Source organism: Staurois parvus, unplaced genomic scaffold, assembly GCF_062004578.1.
Source record: "Staurois parvus isolate SC_StPar_1 unplaced genomic scaffold, SC_StPar_1.0 ptg000594l, whole genome shotgun sequence".
NCBI classification, from domain to species: Eukaryota; Metazoa; Chordata; class Amphibia; order Anura; family Ranidae; genus Staurois; species Staurois parvus.
This window is the reverse complement of record NW_028318390.1, coordinates 1,877,588-1,904,112: the sequence shown is the minus strand read 5'-3', so window position 1 is coordinate 1,904,112 and position 26,525 is coordinate 1,877,588. Positions and strand designations below refer to the sequence as shown.

Genomic DNA, 26,525 nt, shown 5'->3' with positions numbered 1-26,525 from the left:
ACCTACCAGAACAATGCATTCATTTGGAGTGGGCCAGGCCCATACAGTACATCATGGAGGCTTGCTATGAAGGAACATTCACATTTGGATACTTGAGCTCATGTGGTTTGTTTCCAAATATTTCTGCCCATTGCAGCGTATTGACTATTGCAGCTCAATAAAGATCAGGCATACAGAAAAGTGTACCTTGTCCATAGAATAGCCACTAGGAGGTCCTATCTGGGCACACAGATCTGGCCTATGCATAATTGTGGAAAATGCCAATTCGGTCTGCTTTATAATATGAAGGGGTTAGTTCACGCTTGCTTCAGGGGAAACATTACAACGAATTTTGTTATTTTTCATAGGAAAACGTGGCCGATCCCTAGATGCATTGAGGTACATAGCAGAGGTTCAAGATACTCCATAGAAGAACTTATTGTTCTTCCTAACTATACAGGTGGCACAGACACAAGCATACACCCAGGGCCACTGTTAGATATCACGGGGCCCCATACAGCATACCTGACAGGCCCCCACCACCAGAGAAAATATCCAAATTATATATATGGTAAAAATACACATTTTCTTCATGGACACAATCACAAACAAATTCCTGTTCAATCCAAATGATAAAACTGTACTGAGTTAATAAATCAAACGTTGTGTAATTGAGGGCTCATTCACATGGGTGCTGTGGCCTGTAGAGTGTGAATCAGTGTTTGGTTTTTGTGGCTGTCGCCATTAGCATGCAACCTATGTTACACTATGTGAATACTGCAGATCCTAATTTGACAAGCATATGGTTGCAATTGTACAGCCCTGAACACAGACAGTGAGCATTCAGGGCCACTTCCCCACGCCTTCACACTTGTCAGATTAAAACCTGTGTTCATACAGCTGCTGTGTCCCCATAGTGTAACAGGTGGCTCTAGCCACATAAACAACTCACTCATTCATGCTGTACAGGTCAGAGGACCTGTGTGAATGTGGCATTTTGTGTTTGTTATATTTATTTTTTCCCAAAGCCCATTGAATTCAATGGGCTGCTTAACATGTGGAAACATGCCAAAATACTGCAGGCATGTTATTTTCCAAGTGTATCGCACCTAACCGCACAGTAGTGTGGTGCCATGCGTTTTTGTGGCTGTGAATGGGGCTGTTTTTAATAGATGTGTGTAGGTGCAATAACGTTTTCATCATGGTACCTGCGCACATCTACAGAGGGCATTGCATTTCTTTTCTGTGCTGGAAAATGTGTGTTCTTGCATGCGTTTCTGCACCACCAATGGTGTGAACAAGTCCTAAGGGCCGGTTCACACTATAGAAACAGTCTAGATGTGTTCCTGATGGGTTTTTTTCATACCCTTTTGGCATGCATGTTTAGTGTGTTCCAGTACATTTTGGATGCGTTTTGGACATGTTTACATTGCATTTTTGTATCCCTTCCACTTATTTTTTTCTATTTTCTTTGTATTCATTGTAGTTAGGGACATGTGCGTTTTAGTACATTCAATGACGTTTCAATGTGTTCCAGCACAGTTCTGTGCAGAAACAATGCAGCGTGGTCAACTTTGTTTACAGCACCTGCAATGCACTGAAAATGCAAGTGCTGATGTGAACTATGACATTGACAACCACATAACCTTCTTTCTGTGCGTTTGTGATGCCGAAAAAGCAACTGAAACACATGTAGTGTGAACTGGCCCTAAAGGTTATTAGAGGTCAGGGAACGGGACTGACCAGGAATTGTGAATTCAATCAGACTAGTGGTGAGATACAATCAGCAATTGTATAATAATGTGAGATCTGAGCTGTAGCTGATAGAAAATGAGACACATTCACTTGATCAGTAAATAGATAGTTAAAGAGTGGGGCGGTGATCCGTAGATTTGCATATGGGACAGGTGATGATGGGGTGGGGGAGGGGGTCAAGTTGTATAAGGAGACAGATTTAAAAGAGAAAAATGTTACAATGAAATATACACGGCATGAAACTTGCACATTTCTTAATTGGCAGAAGAACAGTACATAGGTAACATTCATCCACTTTCTAGTCATTAGGCAAAATCATAATTGATTGATCAATATTCCTGGCACTGACACAACCCAGAAAATTGATCTCCATTATTTAGGATGTAGCCATGACTGGGATTAGAACCCATGACCCAAGTGCTGTAAGTTCTGAGCTCTAACCACTAAACCACTGTGGGAGACACAGTTTGAGCTATAATGTAGAATAGTTACATTGTTTAAAAATGATAGAGCGAGCGCTGGTCAAATGATATGGACTAGTAAAATGGTATTACACAAGATAAATATAACCACGAACAGTAGTGCATGAACTCGTGAAAGGTCATCCACCCTTGTGACAGTGTACTACACTATTGAGCACCTTTCTGGCTCCTGTGGCTGAGCTAATTCCTCCCCAGGACCATTTGGGCATCCACCCTGATGGATGGATTGAGCTGAATGACTAACCCATAGCTGCCAGCATACCGCTGCACCCCCAGATGTGTGATGTGTATAACCCATGCGCATTAATACTTTTGTTCTGGTGAGTGTAGACCAGTCCCAAGGGTGGTTTACCTTTCACGAGTTCATGCACTACTGTCCGTCATGGAGAGACCACACGTGCCATTCATAGGTACTCTCTGAGTTGGTACTCTCACACGAAGGACATTCCATTATTCAGGAATGATTATATGAACTTATTTTAGCACCATTTACAATTTTACATCATTGTTGCAATTCTTTGCACTTTTTGGTTTTTACATGCGTTCATTATTGATCACATGCATTTATAGTGCTGAACTTGTCTTTAACATAGAATAGTTACGTGATTAAAGAGAATGAAGATATATAATTATATTGGGAAATTAGAAGTATATAAATTATTTGAGATATAAGTGTGAAAATGTTTAACATTTGAATACAGAATGTATGACATTCATTAGTAAATGCATTAGTTTCCTGATCATTTTGGAGAAACAGCAAAAAAAAAGAAATAAAAAAATAGAAAATTCTAATACAGGTGTACTATTTATTACATTCTAAGGATTCTCTTTTGCTACCATAAAAATGCCAATATTAACCGTTTCAATACCGTGCAATTTTACACCTTCCTGCCCAGGCCATTTTTCAGGTTTCAGCGCTCTCACACTTTGAATGACAATTGCGCGATCATACAACATTGTACCCAAACTAAAATTTTATCATTTTCTTCACACAACTAGAGCTTTCTTTTGGTGGTATTTAATCACTGCTGGGGTTTTTATTTTTGCTAAATTAACAAAAAAAGACCAAAAATTTTGAAAAAAAAAACATTTTTCTTTGTTTCTGTTATAAAAGTTTACAAATAAATAATTGTTCTTCATAAATTTAGGCCGAGATGTATTCTGCTACATGTCTTTGGTGAAAATAACCCAAATTAGGATGTATTTTTTAGTTTGTAGGAAAGTTATAGAGTTCACAAACTATGGTATAGATCTGATTATTGATCAATCCTGAAGTACTGACGGCCAATCTAATTTCTTGAGGTCCAAGAATGTCAGAATAGTACAGATATCCCCAAATGACCCCTTTTTGCAGAGTAGACAGTCTGACGTACTTCATAAGAGGCATGGCGAGTTTTTTGAAGTTGTATTTTTTTGTCATGATTTTTCAGAAAATGAAAAAATTAAAAAAATTATTTTCGCTATTTTTTTTTTTTACATACTGTCACCAGTGCAGTACAGCATCATCATATAACTGGCATGGCGGTGAACAGGGACACTGACTGGTGACAGTATGAAAAAAATATATTTATATATATTTTTTTATTTTTTTAATATATTTAATTTTTTATTACATTTTTTTTAATTTTTTTTAAGATTTTTTTTTCATATTTTACTATGACCAAAGTAGTACAATGTTACCATAGTAACATTGTACTACTTTGGGGAAGTGATCAGTATTTTTTTTTTTTTTTTACACAATTTGCTTATAGCAAAGAATTACTTTGCTATAACTAAGCATTTACCTGAATGAAATCCATTCATTCAGCTTTTTTTTTTTTGTGCTTAGCTGTGATTTGGTCACAGCTAATCACATGACATGTGCATGTGATTAGCTGTGACCATTCACAGCTAGGCACTAGTATACAATGGATGGCATCATGAATGAAGCCATCCATTGTATACAACTGTCATGTGACCTGCTGTGATTGGTCACAGCAGGTCACATGGTACCAGCAACGGGAGCCGGTACTCGGATCTGTCATCGGCCCTGTCCGAGGTGCACGGCCGGTGACAGATCGCACTGCTGCGCCGCTCTGCATTAGCGCAAACGGCGCATGTGCGGGAGCACGCCAAATGGCGTGCACCCGGAATGCAGGGACACATTTGAAGCCGCCAAACGGCCATTGGCCGGGCGGCTAATGGTTAATAAAGCCCGCGCTTGTGCGCCATCTAGCGAACATATCTGGTATTGCACCTAAAAATGTGCCAGACGGGATACCACATTTACTAATAGCAAAGTAGTCAGTAGATGCTCGTTAATGAGCTTGCTAGACGCTGGTCAGACGACTGATTGATTGACCTGAGTCTGCCTGAATGGTCAGTCTCTGCTAGTACACTCACATCTTAGTGAATCAAGGCCCAAGAGTCAGTATGCCGTATACCGGCGTATAAGATGACCCCCGACTTTTGAAATGATTTTCAAGGGTTACAAAAGTGGTCTTATACGCCGGAAAATACGGTACCTTTTTCACTACCTCATTGATTTATTCATTATTATTTATTTTCACCTCCATTGTTCCATTCTATTTATTTTTAGATTTAATTGTCATTTTCTATTTCCCTTCTATCAAATATGCCATTTTTTAGATATATGTTATTATATGTATACATGCACACTTGTATACTTTTTAACCCAAAAGCATTAGAGCTATTCTCTTGTGTGTTTTTTATTTCTATTTTTATTTCTTTTTTTATATCTTTTTTATATTTGTGTTAATTCCTGTACGATGCAGGAAAACATGTAGGTCCTTAGGACCCTGGACATTCTTGCCTCTCTCCCAGTCCCTTCACGCTATAAAAATGTCAGGGTTCTACTGGGGCTGCTCAGGTCTGAAAAAGGAGCCTATTGAGCATGCTACATCTGACTCTGCTCTCCAAGCTTCATTTTTGATGCACAGGCACATCCTGGACTCTACTTCCTGATCCTATAGGCATAGTTTGCTGCTGGACGGCTGGATGTCCCACCTGGATCTAATTACCAAACGATGAGTCTTTTTAACTGTTTATCTTGTAAGTGCTAATTTTCCATTGTTTACTGAATAAATTGTCAATACTGCACTTAGAGGCACCTTCCTCTCTTTTTCTTCTTACTGCATTAGAGCCTTGCTTCCACTCTAAGAAGAGCTGCCTCAGTGTTACTGCTCCCATCCATCCATCCCTGGAGGTTGGGCTCCAACAAGCGCGCCCTATATAATATACATTCACTTGTGCTATGCCCCATTTTGTACAGGACCCACATCAGCAATTTATAGTATCACAAAATCAACAGTAGAGTGTGATTTATTCACTGAAAGAAAAACAATTTTTTTTTTTCGCTTAACACATAAGCGATGCTTATGTGTTAAGACACTTCATTATTTTGGGGACTAAAACAAATCTGCATTAGAGTGCTTCTTAACCAATTAAGCTCCACAGGGTTTCGCCACCATCATGACCAGAGAATTTGTTTTTGCTATTCAGCACTGTGCTACTTTAACTGGCAATTGTGTGGTTATGCTACACTGTACCCAAATGTAATTTTTATAATTTTTTTTTCAAGTGGAGATTTTTTTTGGTGGTATAAAATCACCACTGGGTGTTTTTATTTTTTGTAATATAAATGAAAAAAGACCAAACATTTTGAAAAAAACAAATAAACCATATTTTCTACTTTGTTATAAAACCTATCCAATAAAAAAAATCTAATTTCTTTATAAATTTAGGCCAAAATGTATTCTGATACATGTCTTTGGTTAAAAAAAACCCAATAAGTGCATTCTAATTGGTTTGTGCAAAAGTTATAGTGTCTACAAAATATATATATATATATATATATATATATATATATATATATATATATATATATATGAATTTGTACAGCCGGAATTGATGCTATACTGTAATGGTGGTGATCAGTGACTTAGTGTGACTGTAATGGGCAATCTGGGTCTAAGAGACACTATCTGGGAGGGTCACTAACTTACAATGACATCGCTAGTGGCACTCATACAGTGATCAGTGATAATACTGTACTATTGACATTAGGAAGGGGTAACATCTAGGCACAATCGAAGGGCTGACTGTGTTTAACAATGTATGTGTGTAATATATGTTGCTTTTACATTACAATGTGTCTGATTCTTTTCTCCCTGCTTTGCAAGGAGAAGAAATAGGCAGATCGCTTTTCCCTGTACACAGAGTTCTGTTCTGTAAACACAACTCTGTGTGATTGGTGACAGCTGATAAACTGACTTCAGCCAGAATCATTGGCTGAAATCGGCTGCCAAACTCGTGCTCTGTCCAGTCACAGCATGGGTCAGCAGGTGGTGCATGCATGTGAGCCCCAAACCTAGAAGATAGGTCGCGACATACCAGTACATTGCCCGGCATGCAGCTGCCACCCGCTGGCAGTAAAACTACTGTGAGTGGGTAGCAAGTGGTTAATATTGCACTGTCTACAAACACAGCATTGATTTACTTGTACAAGCCCCATTTTGAACAATCCCCACCAGTCATTTTAAAATAGAAAAATCAGTATTAGACTGTTAATATTTAGCTGAAAATAAAATTTGAGTGAGATCTTAAAATCAAAATTGGAGTCTATTCATCAAAATTTGTAGTGCCTAGGTGTACAGTGCCTGTTTGCTTGTAGTAGACCCCATTTTAAGAGCACCTCCACCATAATTTGAAATTCAAGAAACCAACATTAGGATGTAATCTTTCTGGAAATACCACCCCCCCCCCCACAAAAATGCAGTGCCTCTGTGCCCAGTATTGAATCAGTGGTACTAGGCCCCATTTTGCACAGGTCCCCCACCAGAGTATAACTGTTAAGAAAAAAAAAAACTCACAAAATATTGTAATGCATACATATGCAGTATTAAATAATTTTTACAAGGCCCTATTTTGAGCAGGACCCCACTGACATTTATAATATCAAAATTAGAATAAAATTTGTGGGAAAAAAAATACTGTAGAGCCTACAAGAATGGCATTTAATCAATCATACTTGGCTCCATTTTAAAGAGGAACCCACCAGTCATTTTAAAAACAAGAAATCAACATTGGACTGTAATTTTATTAACTAAAAAAAATCCAACAAAATATTGTAGTGCACCGTATTTAACCCATGGGCTAATTTCCATAGTGAACAGGGCCCCCAACAGCCATTTTAAAATCTAGCAATCAACATAAGAGTAATTTATTTGCAGCAAAACTCAGATTACCTGCTTGCCGTCCAGCCACTGTAGAAAAATGGCCACAAGGTGGCACCGCTGGGCAAAACCACGTTTTAAAACATCATTTTGCAAAACAGGTAGGGGGCACGCGCGCGCCCGCCCTACCCGTCCCGCTGATTGCAGTAGTGGGTGTCAATCACCGGGTCCCGGCCGGTCATTACCCGGCGGGTCCCGGCGATTGCCAGCAAACAGTGACACAGAGTATCCAAGTATCTTTCCCGCCATTTGTAATCGCTATAACTTTCACGTAAACCAATTAATTTACACTTATTGTGGTTTTTCTTAGCAAAGACATGTCGCAGAATGCATTTTGGCTGAAAATTTATGATGAAATTTGATTTTTACATTTTTTTTACTGGACATGTTTTATAGCAAAAAGTACAAAATATATTTTTTTTCTCAAAATTGTCAGCCTTTTTTTTTATAGCGCAAAAAATAAAAAATGCACAGGTAATCAAATACCACCGAAAGAAAGCTCTATTTGTGTGAAAAAAAGGGACATACATTTCATTTATGTACCGTATTGCATGACTGCGCAATTGTCCGTTAAACTAGCGCAGCGCTGTATAGCAAAAAAATTGCGTAAATTGCAGTATCTATACCATAGTTTGTAGACTCTATAACGCTCACAAAAAGCAATCAATATACACTTATTGGGATTTATTTTACCAAAAACATGTAGCAGAATACATTTTGGCCTAAATTTATAACTAATTTTGAGTTTACTATATATTTTTTATAGCTGAAAGTAAAAAATATTGTTTTTCTTCAAAATTTTTGGTCTTTTTTTGTTTATTGCGTGAAAAATAAAAAGCGCACAGGTGATCAAATACCACCAAAAGAAACCTCTATTTGTGTGAAAAAAAGGACGTAAATTTTGTTTGGGTGCAGCATTGCATGACCGCGCAATTATCAGTTGAATTATTGCAGCGCCGAGTAGCAAAAAGAGGCCTGGTCATTAAGGGGGGTAAATCCTCAGGAGGGCAAGTGGTTAAAAGTAAAAAAAAGTATTTTTTTTTTAAAATTATGTTTGAAAAATCACTGCGCGAGTACTATGTGCCATAAAAAATTGTATTACCCACCATTTTTTTCATTAGGGTATCTGCTTTAAAAATATGTTTGGGGGTTTAAATTAATTTCCTAGCAAAAAATACCGATTTTTTTTTTTCATGTCAACAAAAAGTGTCAAAAAAGGCTTGATCTTCAGGTGGTTAGAAGAGTGAATGATGTGTGGCATAAACTTCTAATGCTGGGCATAAAACGCCCCCACCCCCCATAACCTCCCCTTTTTTGGAAAGTAGACACCCCAAACTATTTGTTGAGAGGCATGTTCAATCAATAGAAGAATTTTTAGGAAAATGACAAAAAAATTTAATTTTGTTTTTTTTTTTTACACAAATTGACACTTAAATGATTTACTGCTCACACATGCCATGGGAATATGTGGTTTTGCAGATCTCATTTGTTGCCACAAGTTTTTGGAAAATGAAGAAAAAAAACAAAAACATAATTTTTCTATTCTTTTTTATATTTCAAAACCTTGTGAGAAAAAATGAGATCTGAAAAATACTCACCATGCCTCTTTTTAAATTCCTTGGGGTGTCTACTTTCCAGAAAGGGGTCATTTGGGGGGGGGGGGTGCTATCCTGGCATGTCAGGGCCTTCAAAACTGTGATAGGTATTGAGGAAGTGAAATGAGGAAGTTACGCACCTTCAGGCTTTCAAAGTGGTCATTGGATTTCAGGCTCCTGTATGTGGCAAGGCTCCCAAAAAGTCTCACACATGTGGTATCCCCATACTCGGTAGAAGTAGCAGAATGTATTTTGGGCTGTAATTCCACATATACCCATGGCTTGTGCGAGAAATAAATCATTTAAATGACAACTTTGTGTTAAAAAAAATGTTTTTGTAATTTTCCAGAAACTTGTGGAAAAAAAATAAATCTTGCATGGACTCAATATGCCTCTCAGAAGATAGCATAGGGTGTCTACTTTCCAACAAGGGGTAATTTGAGGGTGTTTGTACTATCCTGGCATTTTAGCACCTCAAGAAATGTGATGAGCAGTCAGAAAGTAAAAGCTGTGTAAATTCGATTATCTATACCATAGTTTGTAGACGCTATAACTTTCAAACAAAGCAATAAATATACACTTACTGGGATTTTTTTAACCAAAAACATGTAGCAGAATATATTTTGGCCTGAATTTATGATGAAATTTTCGTTTTTTTGGATATTTTTTATGACCAAAACGAGAAAATATTGTTTTTTTAAAAAAAAAAAAAATTTCTTCAAAAATGTTTTTGTTTATAGCGCCAAAAATAAAAAGTGTTAAGGTAATCAAATACCACCAAAAGAAAGCTCTATTTGTGTGAAAAAAGGACATAAATTTAATTTATGTACAGTATTGCATGACCGCGCAATTGTCTGTTAAATTAGCGCAGCGCTGTATAGCAAAAAAAATGGTGTAAATTGCAGTATCTATACCATAGTTTGTAGACGCTATAACTTTTACACAAAGCAATCAATATACACTTATTGGGATATTTTTTACCAAAAACATGTAGCAGAATACATTTTGGCCTACATTTATAACTAACTTTGAGTTTACTATATATTTTTTATAGCTGAAAGTAAAAAATACAATTTTTCTTAAATTTTTGGTCTTTTTTTGTTTATAGCATGAAAAATAAAAAGCGCACAGGTGATCAAATACCACCAATAAAGAAAGCTCAATTTGTGTGAAAAAAGGACGTAAAGTTCGTTTGGATGCAGCATTGCATGACCGTGGAATTATCAGTTGAATTAGTTCAGCGCCGAGTAGCAAAAAGAGGCCTTGTCATTAAGGGGGGTAAATCCTCAGGAGTGCAAGTAGTTAATGTAGTGGGTAAATGCACATTCTTAAAATACCTTTACCAGGCTTCTTTGTTAACAGGACCCACAGCAGCCTTCTTTTATTAAAAAAAAAAAAAAAACTGCATTATAGTAAATGTATTTCACTGTAAAAAAGATGTACACAGTCCTTAAAACAATACAGTAAAGACACTTTTTAACAGGCCCTCAACAGCCAGCTTTTAATAATAAAAAAAAAAAAATAACATTACAGTGTGTATTTATTTTACTAAAATAAATAATCTAGTAAGTGCAAAGTTTTTAAACACTATTATTAAACACACTAAGCCCCAACAGCACACTTTTTTTTAGTCTATCTGAAAGAAAAACATATGAAAACATAAAAAGTAAATTAAGCATTCCTAAATAAAACAAGGGGGGATTTAACAGTCAAACAGCCACCAAAGGTGTTGAGACACACACAAAAAGGGATTTCCCCCTTGAAAGACATCCTGTGTTGTCTCCAAAATCTGCTATAGGAGTGTGAAAAACACAGCCTGTCCCTGACTCAGTGTAAATATGGACATTTTCCATATGAAGGATGGGTGAATTTACTTGGGTTTGATTTGTAGGTATGTTTGGAGAGCATGTAAAAAAATCCACAAAGTGTGGACTTTAATGCTAACCCCGTTTTAAAGTCAACAGGAGGGGAGTCTTGAAAATCATAGACAATGTAATGTCAAATAAAGGGCATGACAAACTGCCAAGGGGATATGTACCATAACAATAAATAAATGTACAATTTGGCTGCAGCAGCTCTTTTGATACGGTTTAAAAAATTAAAAATACTTAATTCATTTAAATAACATGCTTGAGGGATGCCTTAAATCTGGATATGAAAAGTAAAAAAAGACACATTTAAATTGCTATTAAATTTCCCAGCCACTTCATTGTATTTGTAAACAAAATGACCGGGGTTCCTCTCAACATCCATACCAGGAACTTATCCTACTGGTATGGATTGTAAGGGGGACACTGAAGGGAAATGTATGTCTTTTAGGTCTGTCATTTTGTTTTTCCCACTCCATTTTGTACTAACATGTTGATTAATTGTTTTGTATTATAACCAGAATGAGTTAATGAAAATATGCTATGTCAGTTATGTATTACAGAACTATACTCACAACATTCTTCTATCTTTTATCTTAGCTTAGCCTTGGTAGAGACGGAGATAGTATCCAACTATTTCTTTGTATTAACAAGCACCTGTTTCTGTTATGATACAATTAAATGTCAAATATTTCTGTTCCATGAGAAAATAATTGTTTGTTACTTATAACTAATTACAAATGCCTGAGAAAGATCATGTTCACAGCCTTGAAAAGTATCTAGCGAGATTCTATTGTATGTAGCAGATAAGTTTTTATGTAATATTATAGACATTCCTTAAATTTTGCTTCTCATCATTATTCAGGATTGACGTAAATGCTTGTATTCTCACTTGCACGTTATATTGTACTATAAAAGAGAGCTTTCGTTGTGGAATAAATTAGAAGTTTTTGGTTACTTATAAGACGGTCTCATGTGTGATTACTTGTAACCAATGCTTCTCCAGGCCTGAGGAGACAGAACGAGTGACAGAGAACTTAGACCAGGGGTCTAAGGGTCAACAGAACCAACAGTTTTGGGGGCTCGTCCGGGATATCGGAATCACCCGCTCAGTGACCATCCACTTGTCCGGTAAGTAGAATTATTTTCTATATAACCTGTACAAGTTGGATATAAGGAAACTGGGAGGCTCTGATTAGTCCGATATCCATTTAAGCCAAAATGTGTTCAGGGAACACAACACTCCGGGAGTGTTAGAAAAATTGTCTCAGGGAGACTAAGAAATCTCAGGGAGATTGCCAATAAAGTGTTCAGGGAACACAACACTCCGGGAGTGTTAGAAAAATAGTCTCAGGGAGACTAAACAATCTCAGGGAGATTGCCTATAGTCACTCATTCTGTGTCTAAAGTATAATTATATAATTATTAATTTGTTTTGTGTGAGTAGTAAGTCTGGGTGGTAAGTGTACAGACCGAAATCACTGAAGACCTATTGTCAGAAGGTGTAAGACGCACCACCCTCTCAGCTAGACCTTATTGGTTGTTGACCTGAGAAAGGTGAACGCATGGTGACACCAACTGGGAGGTCTATGTAATGACATGTACATTGTGTAAATGTGGGTTGCTGATACATTATAAAGGTCGTGATAGTAATAATCACGTTATTGTAGATGTTGTAAATAGACCTTATAATCAAGGTGAAGTATATACCAGAAGGGGTCAGTTGTATAAAATTAATTGTCATATACCAGTGCCGCATATGTTTATAGGCCAAACGTTGGGACAATTAAGATCCTTTGAAAGAAGGTATTATCTGTAAATGACTTGCAAATATTGTGTCTGTGGGGTGATTTTTCAGAAAGACAGTCAGGGAAAGGACTCTGATCTCATTTTGACAGTATCTCATAAGCCATTCGCAATTTTTAATTTCCCAACAGTAGATAAGTGTTTTAAAACAATGTAGAAACTTTCTTTATTGTTGGAAAAATGAAACCCCGCTTCTCATCACTTTTTAGAATTGACGTCAATGTTTTTTTTTTTGTATTCATCCAGTCAATTACTGGCAACTCAGCTTTTTGATACTCTGTGCCCCCACCTTTCTTTTTTCTTTTATATTAATTTTCTTCCCGCTAATAAACTTGAGAGATTGATTTTACCTATCACTGTGTGTATGTGTATGTCTGTTGTTTTTTCTGAGATGAAGTCAATCTCCCCGACGCGTCCGTACCTGAAACTGACTATAAAGACTGATAGCCAGGGGCTATGGACAACCTTTCATTGAGTCTCCGGGAGACTCAGATAAGGAAAGGTGATTTATGTAGACGGGGTCTACATTTGAAATACCTAGACGGGGTCTAGGTATAATTACAGAGTCTTAACTAGTCTGTTGGGGGTAATCAATTTTCTTTTCTTTGCTTCTATTATCAAATGTATAGAGTAATAAGATAATTTGTTTATGCAAATAAGTGAACCTGGTTGGTAAGTGAACGGGTCAAAGTAATTGAAATAGAGTCAATATTTAAGTTCTTATTGTCTATTTTTTGTTGAGAGTGATAAGTGGTTATGTGTCACTAGACCCGCTCTGTACTGTCAGCTCCGAACTGTCAGAATATATCTTTCCTTCTCCAAAGAGGACGTGAATTTTTTATTGCAGCACAGCAGCAAATCCAACCCACAGCCCCATCCACTGTCCCAGTCCAGGACGCTGTGGAAGATCAACCTAAACCCCCACCCAAGGAATTCCTGATTCCACACAGGATGAGGAAACTTTTTTTTCCTGCTGAAGGATTAAAAGAGATATCAGGGTCCCTATTAGTAGACTTGGCAAATAAAGCAGGAATAGATAAAATTTTCAGTCCTGGACAGGCAGGTAGAACCAGATACAAACCAAGCAATATCCATTTCTCACTGTAGGAGACACATTAATAATTAAATGTTTAGAAATAGAGGACATTGACTGTGTTATAAAACATTGTTCTGTTGGTGTTTGACATTCCGTATTTTTTACAGCCATACCGTCTGATGTTTCAATAATTGATTTAGCAAATGCATTTTTTAGCGTCTTTATTGATGCAGAGACACAGCCCATTTTTGCTTTCTGTTTAATGTCTCAGGGTTTTTTGTAGATTTTTCTGTAGTCTACTCAACTGTTCTCCAGGTCACTCTGAGGGAGTGGACACCGGACTATGGGTCAGTCCTGCTGCAGTACACGGATGTTATCTGTCTCTGCAGTCTCACTAAGGGGGCCGGCCTGAGGGATGGGGAGAGTTTGTTGAAATGTTTCTTTGAAAGTGAATACAAAGTGTCAAAGAAAAAACTACAATGGTGTAAAATAAGTGTTAAATATCTGGGTTTTGTGTTTACAAAAGGAGGAAAGGAAAGTCAGTCCAAAGAGAGTTGTGGCTCTCCTGAAACTTGCCCGCCCACAAACCAAGAAAGACATGCTCACCTTTCTTGGAGCCATTGGTTACTGCCGCCAATGGATACCTGACTGTTCCTATTATGATAAGTCACAACCCAGCAAATGTCAGAAATTGTTAAGTGGTCAGATGACATGGTTGATGCATATGTGTATTTGAAAAATGCAATGGTAACTGCCCCAGGCCTTAGCCTTCCTGATTATGTAAAAAGGTTTCATGTGTATGCAAGGGACAATTGTAAGACCATGGCTGGTGTACTCGCCCAGGAGCACGGAGGCAGACTTCGCCCTGTAGTTTTTTTCTCAAAAATGGTGCCAGTTCAGGTCCAAGGCATGCCTGCGTGTCTCAAAGTGTTGGCATTTTACATTATGACTGTGGAGATGTCTGTGTTATTCACCTTAGAACACCCCATGATATTGCACACTACACATAATGTAGCTATTTTACTAAGAAATATACACATTCAGCACATGTCCTCCCAACAACTCAGCGGATATGAGGTTATCTTGATGAGCAACCCTATGTTGCATATCAAGTATAGCGCAAACAACTCAGGTCCAGCCATGATCCTAAAGGCATTGTTGGGTCTCAAATTGTCAAACGATCTAGGACCCGAGGCTCATGACTTCCTCAAATCCATTGAGGCTAATATTTCACCCAGACTAGATTTATTAAAGATTCCAATCCCAAATGCTGATGTTGTTTTCATAGATGGCTCCTGCACTAGACCAAATGACCAATCTTTTTTCAATCAGCCCAGGCTGCTGAATTGATTGTTTTCACTAAAGCATGTGAACTGTACAAAGATCAGTATGTCATTATTTACACAGATTCTTAATATGCCTATGGAACAGTGTATGACCATGGTGTATTATGGTTTCTCAGAGGCTACATAGGAGCTGATGGGAAAAAGATTGCCCATTCCCAACTAGTAGCCAATTTGCTCAAGGTTCTCACACTTCCCAAGGAATTTGCTGTCATACACTGCAGAGCACATACCAAAGGGGACGATGATATAACAAAAGGTAACGCTCTAGCAGATTATGAAGCAAAAAAGGTAGCTCAGTAATAACTTGCTTTACTGCAGATACCCACTTTGTGCCCCATCCTCCCAGATGATTCCCAATTGATCACAACTTTGTAGCAGTCAGCTTTCACAAAGGAGCTCAAAGACTGGTGCTACCCTATTTTACAGAAGAATCCAAGGACTGGATTAATCTGCAAAGAGGGGAAATTATACATCCCACAGTGTAATGTCCTGATATACATTGCACACCCTGATATACATTGCACAATACCATGGGATAGGACATATAGGATGGAAGATTTTTTATATCACAGAAGTGGTGGAGTTAGTACAAGATTATGTAAAAAGATGCATCACATGTATCAGGAGTAACCCAAACAACCCAAATAAAGCCATGCATCAACACCTGCCTTACCCCACAACATTTTTTTACACATCTTCAAATTGACTTTACACACATACCCCAACAACAGGGAGGACAACAACCAGCTTGTGTGGTCACAGATGTGTTTTCCCGATGGCAAAAAATGTATCCCACAAAAAGAGAACGATGTTATCCGCAAGTTTCCGTTTTTTTTACAGGAAAATACCTACACGTTCCAGGCCGGAGATCGTATTGTGGTGAAACAGCTGATGAGAAATAGCAGGATTTAGCCTATGGACCAGAAATTACAGTCGTAGCAGTAACCAGAACAGCAGTTCTCACTGAACATAGTTCCATCTGGATCCATGCTTCTAGAGCGAAGCTGGTCAAGAAAGGCCCAGGACCAGACCCAAGGGAAACAGGAAAGGAGGTACTAACGGGGGCAGAAAGCCCTGACCTCGAACAGGACAATCAAGGAAAGAGGGTACTAACGGGGGTAGAAAACCCTGACCCTGAAGAAGATGAACTGCTTCCCCAATTTTGGACCATGGTTCTGCCACTTTCTCCTGATCATACTGATTTTGTTGGCATCTAGCCATGGTGAAGTGGTGATAATACAGGACTCAGGCCACACTATATTGTGGTATAATTCATCAAATACTGAGGTTGCTACCTTTATTATTGATTACTGCCAAAGTGTACAATGTCCCCATAACTCCCACTTACTCTGGTTGTGTAATATGTATCATACTGCACATGATGTTAGCCATGTATATATAGATGCCATAGGGGTACCAAGAGGGGTTCCATATGAATTTAAGGCCAAAAAACCAAGCAGCAGCAGGATTTGAGTCTATATTTCTCATTGTCACCGTAAACAAGAATGTTGATTGGATAAATTATATATATTACAATCAACAGAGGTTTGTCAACTACACCAGGGATGCATTAAAGGGGATAGCGGAGCAGTTGCAGGCTGATTCCACCATGACCTTTCAAAATCGTATGGTCTTAGATATGATGCTTGCAGAAAAGGGTGGTGTGTGTGCAATGATAGAAGGAACAGGTACTTGTTGTACCTACATCCCAGACAACACTGGGCCAAATGGCAAGGTCACTATGGCTATAAAAAAACTGTCTGATCTGTCGGAAGAGTTGAAAAGGAATTCAGGGATCACTGATCCATGGGATCAATATTTTGGATGGCTCAAGGGATGGAAGCAGATGCTAGCACAAATAGGAGTGATTATTGTAGTCACCCTGATACTTCTAGCCCTGATAGTGTGCTGTGTGATTCCGTGTATAAAGAAGCTTATGAACAAAGGAATAGGTATGACTATGTATGAAGAAGTGATCCAAGAACAAACTGCCCCACTGAACCCAAAACCCAAAGAGTACAATAGTTATCTAGCCAAATACAGAGAGAAGCAGAAAAAGAACTATGTTGTATAAGGGAGAATAAAAATCATATATGTAAATAATGATTTTAAGAGGGGATTGAAGGGAAATGTATGTCTTTTAGGTCTGTCATTTTGTTTTTCCCACTCCATTTTGTACTAACATGTTGATTAATTGTTTTGTATTATAACCAGAATGAGTTAATGAAAATATGCTATGTCAGTTATGTATTACAGAACTATACTCACAACATTCTTCTATCTTTTATCTTAGCTTAGCCTTGGTAGAGACGGAGATAGTATCCAACTATTTCTTTGTATTAACAAGCACCTGTTTCTGTTATGATACAATTAAATGTCAAATATTTCTGTTCCATGAGAAAATAATTGTTTGTTACTTATAACTAATTACAAATGCCTGAGAAAGATCATGTTCACAGCCTTGAAAAGTATCTAGCGAGATTCTATTGTATGTAGCAGATAAGTTTTTATGTAATATTATAGACATTCCTTAAATTTTGCTTCTCATCATTATTCAGGATTGACGTAAATGCTTGTATTCTCACTTGCACGTTATATTGTACTATAAAAGAGAGCTTTCGTTGTGGAATAAATTAGAAGTTTTTGGTTACTTATAAGACGGTCTCATGTGTGATTACTTGTAACCAATGCTTCTCCAGGCCTGAGGAGACAGAACGAGTGACAGAGAACTTAGACCAGGGGTCTAAGGGTCAACAGAACCAACAGACACCATGAAGAAAAAAGGAAAAAAAAATGAAAAGAACAAGAAACAAATGGTATACCAGCCTTTATCCTTGATGAGAGCCTGCTATGGATTTTAGAAAGTACTTTAAAAAAAAATGTATTTCTGTAAAAAAAAAAATCCCTACCAGACTCACTCCATTCAGAAAAATAATCTTTTCTAAAGTAATTTTATCGACCGCTTACTGCCCGCATTGCATATGTATATGTCCTGAGCAGAAAGGGGTTATACCAAGACCATGGCTGCAGCTGCAACCATGATTCTGGTAGCTTTTTTTTTAGTGCTGCCGATTCACCTTTCCTGTAAAAGTAATCTGCTTTACAGCTGTCTAATCACTTTTACATCAATGCAGAGCCTGCCCCCCCCCCCTTCCCGTCTTGAGCACTCCTACTCCACTGGGGAGTTCGTGACTGTGGTAAGTGGCCGGGTCGGAGGAAATGGAGGACCATCCATTCCTTGATCTCCTCTGTGATGAATGAAGGTAGAACTGACCAGGATTCCTTCACTTCCTGTTTCAGAGATGTCTTTCCCTGGCCATTGCAGCCAGGCAAGCAACTGACCACACAGATTTATGTTTGATCAACTGCTTTGAAGGGCAGGGGAGACATTAGAGGTCTAATAGACTCCTGATACCTTCACAAAGAGTACCTGTCACTGCCCAAAGCTACGCCCTAAAGTTTGTTCTGTTCACCCGTTGTGGTAACAATAAATCTAAATTTCAAAAAAATCTAAAAAAAAAATTAAATCCCACCCCCCCTCGTGCTCATGCAAAAATGATTATTTTTATTATATAGTACCAGCTGTCACAGGTCCCCCACATGCCACGCCCACAGCGACTAGCTAACCGAGGCACGCACGTACGGCCGTGACGTGGGGTAAGAGGGAATAAAGGGGACTTAACTTTGAATATATAAAACCATATATAAGATTAGCCATGATACCCTTTCACAGCCCACACTACCTTTTGGCCACCACCAGAGGGAGACTCCACTCCAATCCAGCTGGTCGACCACACACACTGGCAGATACAAATCTTATATACAATCTGGTGCACTGACTAGAGTTAAGGAGCAGCTTAGTAATTACACACCCTTCTAGGATCCCTTCCAGCTATCCTACAGTCAACTCCACTTCCTGGGTGGGGCTTACTGCAAACAGTTTGGTGAGAGTGCTCTGCTACTCTTGGAGGCCTCATTTGGGCCTGGAGCTAAATTTCTGGGCTTTGCCCAGCAAACTATGGCCATGATCCGGGTGGGCCCCCCCCCCCCCGGAGGGGCCTAGTACCGGTCCTTCTTTGACACCCAGAGGACCTGGAAAAATCCCCCAAAAGGGGTGAATCATATGTCTCATATAGAGGTCGTGTTGCGGCTCATGTGGCCAGGATTGGAAGGGAAGAGGAGAAGCTTCTGAGGATGAAAGGAGACCTAAGGAAGTTTAAGGCCAACTATGAGTGGGTATGGAGTTCAAAGAGGCAGGCTATGCAGCCTGGGCTGGATAGTGTGGTGTCGGCGGTCCACCAGCAGAGTAGCCTGGTCTTTTCCCTAAAGGCAGCAAGCGGAATCCTTCGGGAGAAGTACGCCAATGAGGATCGTTTTAAGCAGGCTCGCGACCGCTCCATGGCAGCAGCGAGAGGGCAGACCGAGGAGGACATGTCCTCAGGGGATCTGTCTGATCCCTCCAGAGTATCAGGTGAAGCCATTGTCAAGCAGCAGGCTAAGGAGTGTGTGTTGAAAGAGGACGGAGGAGAGCTGGGATCCATCCAGCCTCAGCAGGAGCAGCAGCAGCCGCCAGACTGGGGATCCATGGTGGACCCAGGAGAAGGTACTGGAGCTGGTGTTATGCAATTTATCTCAGAGCTGGAATCCCCCCTGGGAGGAAGGCAATTTTCGTTTTCGTCGGATGATGCAGAGGATGAAGATGACACATGCCCGAGAGCCGCCAGGCAGAGGGAGAGATCTGTGTTTGTCTGTCTGGAGAGATTGCCCAGCGCGCTGATACAGAAAGTACAAAATCCTGAGGGAATAGCGGTAAAGCCGCTGGAGAGCACCCACCCCTCCCGAAAGGGACAGTGCCGAGGACGGTGTTGGTGTTAATGTTAATGTTGTCTGTACTAAATCACCTGTGTTAGGGGTATCGGTCCCGGCTGGCTCTATGGCAGCGGCGGGTTTGAAGTCTGAGTCCTCTAAAGTAACATTCCCGGCCTGCGTTTTGCCGGTGGGAAAATTTGAAAATGCATCAGCTTTCCCAGAGGTGACAGCCCCGGCCAGTGTTCTGTGAGCGGGAAAAGGTGGAGTGGATCCTTGGGGGGTGTCGGTCCCGGCTGGCTCTATGCCAGTGGCAAACTTAAGACCAGATTCCTCTGATGTAGCAGTCCCAGCTGGCGTCTTGCCGGCAGGGAATTTTGAAAATGTTCCAGCTTCCCCTAAGGTGACTGCCCCGGCTGGCGTTCTGCCGGCGGGAAAAGGTGGAGTGAATCCCCCAGGTGTATCGGTCCCGACCAGCGATGTGTCAGTAGCTGTGGCTGGGAATGCTGTGGATCCCGTGGAGGTACCTGTCCCACCCTGTGTGACAGCCGGAGTAAACCCTGCACCTGCTGTCCGTGTCATGAGTTACTCCGCGGCTCTGCGGGGTGGGCAGACTGCGGTGAGAGTGCCAGAGGTGCGGGTAGGAGGATCTGTCCCTTCCATTAGGAGAAGGAATGTGGTTCAGATAAGGTAAGAAGGGAGAAGCTCCCCCCGAGTAGGACGGAAGTGATAGATCGGATACTGGACATGGGCTTCAGCGCCTTTTGATATATTCGCTTTCATAGCCCCAGTGGGGACTGGAGAGTTTGATGTCTCGTTCCAAAGGGCAGAGAGTTTAGACCTGTTCTGGACGAGATATGAGAGAGAGTGGAGGCGGACCCCAAGGTGGGAGGGGCTTGCGTCTAAGGTGATATCTAGGCAACCCCTGGTCAAAAATGTAACCATACTGGTTCGAAACAAATCCATTCCTTCAGCAGATATAGCAGTGTGGTTGGGGCATTTTGGGGATGTGCTAGCCCCCCTGAGGAAAATCCTCGATGACAGAGGTACAGTGGGGATCGAAGGCTTGATCCTCCCAGCTAAAAATTTGTATTAATGTGCATAAAGAAGCCAAGGAAAGATGGAAAAATCTCCATCCTGCACCAGCAGTGCCGAGTGTACCCCCTGATGTGGTTGTGTCTCCTACTGTTGTGAAGTCCACCCCAGTCCCTGTGTATCCCCAGGTGTCGTCTGCCTCCCCTAGTGTGCCTGTCCCCCCGGTTCGCAAAAAGCGCAGTAAAGCGACAGGTGGGTCCCAGAGGCCCTCGGTGACCCCCCCTCTAGTTTTACTCCCGCGTTGCCATAAGGGCTCTGCAGTTTCTTGGGGTGGGGTGGAGGTTGGGCAGGTGGTTCTGGCCCAGGTGAGGGTATGCCTGGCAAAGGTGGTGAGGGGGAAGGGTGGTCTTTAGAGGGGAAGGGAGGTAAAAGTAAGACAGTGTTGTCTCCCGCCTCCTCTCTATCATCATTTGAGGTGGATGAAATAGAATTAGAAAATTAGTTTGGGGTACTGTTATGGTATGAAGTGGACTCTGGGGAGTCCATCTTTCTTATGGAGGATGAAGAGGCTGGGGGGTCTCTCAAAAGGGCTAGGCCCCCTGCAGAGGCAGGGAAGAGTAAGGTTGAGAAACGTCCACCTCGATTATCTTGATGGCAGTTCCCGCTCCGATAAAGGTAGCAACCATTAATGTTGCCAGCATAAAATCTGTAAGTGCTAGGAATACAGCCTTATTTTTTCTCAGTGGTATTGGTGCTGACATTTTATTTTTGCAAGAGACCCGGCTTAATTGCTTGGCTGATGTTCATCTGGCAAAGAGGGAGTGGCGGTGCGGTCCCTCTTATTGGTCTCTTGCGGCTGAGCTTTACAGCGGAGTTGCGGTGCTTTTTACCGATATGGTAACGTGCCGGCGGGTCATTGAAGTGGAGATCGGAACGTGTTTGGTCCTAGACATCCTTGTGAGGGGGCAGGAACTGTGCCTTATTAATATTTATGGACCGCAGTCCAGGTGGGACAGGAAATGCCTCTTCACAAAGATTAAGCATTTCCTTTTTACTTCCCGGCAGGTTGTCTTTGGAGGTGATTTTAACACCGTCACTAGGCCCAAGGACAGGAAAGGCTTCAATGACAGGCTGGGATATGACAGCATTTTTTTGAATGCAATAGTCAGGGAGGCAGGTCTGGAGGATGCCTTAATTAATCGCAGCCCAGACAGCACAGGATTCACTTTTAGGAGAGGTAGAAGTGAGAGTAGAATAGACAGGGTTTTTTTTAAGGGGGACTCTGCCTTCTCGGCACCTGTGTGTATTAACTGTGTCTTTGAATGTTTCAGATGCACCACTGAAAGGAAGGGGTATCTGGAGAATGAATTTGGCCCTGCTGGACGATGAGGAGGTGAGACGATCCTTTGAGGAATTCTTTCAGGCTCAGGAAACTATCCTGGATTTCTGCAACAGTAAGTCGGAATGGTGGGAGCTTACTAAGGTGCGGATCAGCAGGTTTTTCAAGGCCATAGGTAAAAAAAAAGCAGCTTGATAGATACATCGCCTACCAGCGGCTGCGGAGGAAGCTTGACCGCCTTGTTTCTAGCGGTGGAGATTCTAGGGCTATCTCGGAGGTGAAGCTTCTCCGCGGGAAATACCAGTACGACCGGCACGCTTCTTTGGTTCTGGAGAGGGATTATGGGAAATACCATTCACCCAACCCTTACCAGAACTGCAAACAAAGCGCAGCGATTAAGACGGTCACCGGCCTAAGGGATAGTACGGGAACCCTGACAAAATCCAGGTCAGGGATCTTGAAGGTCTCAAGGTCCTTTTATAAGGAACTTTTGGGGAAAAGGCACCTCGACCGGGCAAGGATGTTGAGCTTTCTGGACACTACGCCAGGTCTAGAAAAGAACATCTCGCTTGCAAGTTTGACAGATGAGATCATGGGAGAAGAGGTAGCCAAAGCCATAGACAGTCTGGCCATTAAAAAGACACCAGGGCCAGACGGTTTGACAGCGGAGTTTTTTAAGACCTTTAAGTCCAGCTTGGAACCTCATCTCGCGGAGGTTTTTAACTGCTGTCTGCAGGAGGGTTTGCTCCCTCCATGAGACAGTCTGCTGTGATTTTACTGTCAAAGGGTAAGGATCCTTCGATGATTGGGAATTGGCGCCCCATTAGCCTTCTCAATGTCGATAGAAAGATTTTGGCTAAGATCTTGTTCTATAGGTTGTCATCGGTGGCAGACGAGTTACTTTCGGGCCAGCAGCACTGTTCGGTCCAGGGCAAGAGCGCGTTCACAGCGGTGTTAGCTGTCTGGGAGGCTCTGGAGTGGTGCAGGGCTGATGCTCGTGGAAAGTATTTGCTGGCATTGGACCAGGCAAAGGCCTTTAAACGAGTCGATCACGAGTACCTCTGGCAGCCTCTTGGCAGGTATGGCTTGGAGAGGAGGTTTATTGGCTGGCTCAAAACTTTGTACAAAGAGGCGGAGAGCTTTATGCTAGTGAATGCTTGGGTTGGGCGGCCCTTTGGGGTCAGCTCTGGGGTGTGCCAGGGGTGTCCTTTGAGTCCCTTGCTCTACGTCTTTGCCATCGACCCCTTTGTCAGAAGGCTAGATGGTGGAGCGTTGGGTGGGGTGCCGGTGGGCATCGCTGGAGAGCTGCCTTTGAGGGTCGTGGCTTATACCGATGACATTTCTGTCTTTGTCTCCGGGACTGAAGAGGCGCTGGTGGTGGTCTCGGAGATAGAGCAGTATTCCGAGGCATCAGGCTCCAAGGTCAACCAGCACAAATGTGAAGCTTTCTGGATGGGTAGGGAAGGAGAGAGCTTTCCTCTTCCGGACGCCATCCCACAGCCTCAGGAAAAGATCAAAATTCTAGGCATTGAACTCGGCCCAGATGACTACAGCAAATCTAATTGGGAGGCCAAGCTGACCAGTGCCGAGGTCAAAGTAAGATGCTGGAAGGGGTGGTGGCTCTCCTTAAGGGAAAGGGTCGATTTGATCAAGACTTACTTGATCCCCATTTTTTTGTATGTCAGCTTTGTTTGTCTCTTGCCAGAGTCTCTCTATACGAGGGTCTACAGCTGCTTCTTCCAGATGTTGTGGGGGAACAGACTGAACCTTGTTAAGAGAAATGTGACCTACCTATCCAGGCAGAAGGGTGGCTTAGGTATGGTTAACCCAATTGTTTTTTTCTCTCTGATGTTCTTGAAACATAACTTTGGTAGGATTTTAGCAGAGAGACTGCCTGCATGGGTAAGCATTTTCCGGGTCTGGTTTAGTCCTTTTCTGAGCTGCTGGGAGAATGGTGGGCTAGTGAGAAGCCTGAGGGTCAGACATGGTAAGCTCCCGACTTATGTTGCTCCATGCCTGAAATTACTTATGCGGTGGTGTGTGACAGCAGAGGAGGTCAGGTCCCTCCCTAGGAAGCTCCTGGGTGAGAGGATTGTGGCTACTGCTTTTCATGCACCACTGGCTTTGAAGGATTGCCCAGGCCATATTATGAGGGAGGGATTACGTTTGATTAATTTGGAGCGGATACCCTTAAAATTTAGGGACCAGGCCTGGCTTGCGATTCATGGCAGGCTCTATGTGAGGGGGAACTTGAAGTACCGTTCTCTGGATGACCGTGGTTGTCCGAGGACGGAGTGTGGGGGTGAGGTGGAATCTATGGACCACTTCTTGCTTCAGTGCCCCTTCAATATAGAGGTTTATAAAGAGGTGGGGAGGGCTCTGGATATCCCCTTCCTGCACTGCATGTCTCATGCAGAGTGGGTATATGGGGCATTAGAAAGCCATGCTGATTATGATTTTGACACTCTTTTTCTAGTTTGTTTAGTGGTCCGTTACTTCACCTGGAATGCACAGTGTCAGGTTTCCGTGCGGCAGAAGGTCCTTCCGGTCCAGGTGGTGGTGTGTGACATTCTTGGTGAGCTTGGGAAAATTCGGGGTCTTGCGTGAGACAGGTGATGGCAAAGGGCCTGGATAAAGGCATGGAGGAATATCAGGCCTGTAGCTGCCATCCGTTAATCTCGGGTGTTGGTTTCTTTCCTGATTTTCTTCTCCTTCTCACCCCCCTAGATTTTGATGAAGAAATACTGTTTTTTGAAGAAAGGCTACAAGTGCCTGAAGATCAGGTTTCTTAACCTAACGAATTGTATTATATGTTATGTTTGATGTTTCCCCACTAGGTGGTAAGGTTGTGCGGAGTATCATGTTATGTAGGTTATTACGCGGCCATAAAGGCCTTTTCCCCAAACTGTCATGTGGCTGTAAAGGCCTTTTCTCCTATATGTATGTTTGTGGCCATATAGCATTTTTTTCCCATATATGCTGGTCGAGCCCATGAAAGCCTCACCTTTCTACTTTTGATTTTCTTATATGATGATTTTTTGTTGATGATGTGGCTATAAAAGCCTTATTCTGTATGTATTCTTAAGGCCATAGAGGCCTAAAGCAATTTTGCTTTGTTATGTGTTTGTTCATATAATTTCTTTAGGAATGTGATCCTGTTTTTGATTTGTACCAGAGGAATGGTCTATGTATTTATTTATTTATTTTATATTTTGTATTTTTATATTTTTGTAGGGAAATGTTTTTCTTTGTGGCTGGGTTGCAAGACCTACTTTAATAAAAAAATGTCCAGCTATCCTACAGCTAGAACCCCGGTGTTAATCACTCTTCCACTGTCCACCCCCCCCCCCCCACACCAGACACACCACAAATGGTAGCCTGCCACCACCCAGCAGTTTATCCGCAGAACGGTCTGCTGAGACACCCCACACACACAGATCTCCGTCTGGCAGATCAGTTACCTTTTACAATCTACATGCAATCTGCCCACACGCAGTGCAATTGCATACAGATTGGCAATGAGCTTGACCGAGCGTTTAAAGGCACTAAAGTACAATACAATCTAATCTCTCCAATCAAATCTCTCCGAAGATATGAGCCCGTGCTTAAGTACACAGAAGTCACTAATTAATTTTAAGATTTAATTTCCCGAAAGTGGGCAGTGCATAAAATATGTACAAAATATAAAAAGTTACAGAAATACAAAAAATACAAGAAGACACACAAATGACTATTCACTATAAAATAAAAAGGGAATAAAACAGAATAAAACTTTAACCAAGATCTATCCTGCGACTGGAGCAAGCCAGAGCATCGCAATCAGTCAGTCAAATCGAACTGGCTCCATACAAAATACAATGTCCCAATGCCCGGGTACTCCATTCATGGGGATATGGACGTAGGCGGGACATTAATCTTTGGCCAATTGACTCTGGGGGGTATACCTGTACCTGAATATTATAAATTTACTTGTGAGCCAATAAGGTGTATAATAAACAGCTTCTATCAATAAGATCGCAGGCTACCTTGCTCACCCTCATAGATGTGAGTTATCAGTGCATACAAATGAAGAAAATATAGACGCCGCGCTCTATCAAGACCTATTACCTGTATATAGTATAAAAACTGTATTTGCATTAAATCTCTAATAGCTGCATGATCTTTTATGTGTAACCATACATGATAGTAATACCAATAAATACCCAAACATGTGTTTATAATAATGAATAAATTAATTAGAAAAA

The 26,525-nt window shown here is 41.1% G+C and overlaps 2 long non-coding RNA genes across 2 annotated transcripts in view; one reads left to right on the top strand and one right to left on the bottom strand.

Moving 5' to 3' along the window:
• LOC149449939 (uncharacterized) overlaps positions 1-26,525 on the bottom strand; it is a 59,379-nt gene that overhangs the window by 25,348 nt on the left and 7,506 nt on the right. The window lies entirely within an intron of this gene.
• On the top strand, positions 11,352-17,636 carry LOC149449940 (uncharacterized). The gene is made up of 2 exons (XR_016315341.1): positions 11,352-12,044; positions 15,942-17,636. It is a non-coding gene; the product is annotated as an uncharacterized LOC149449940 (long non-coding RNA).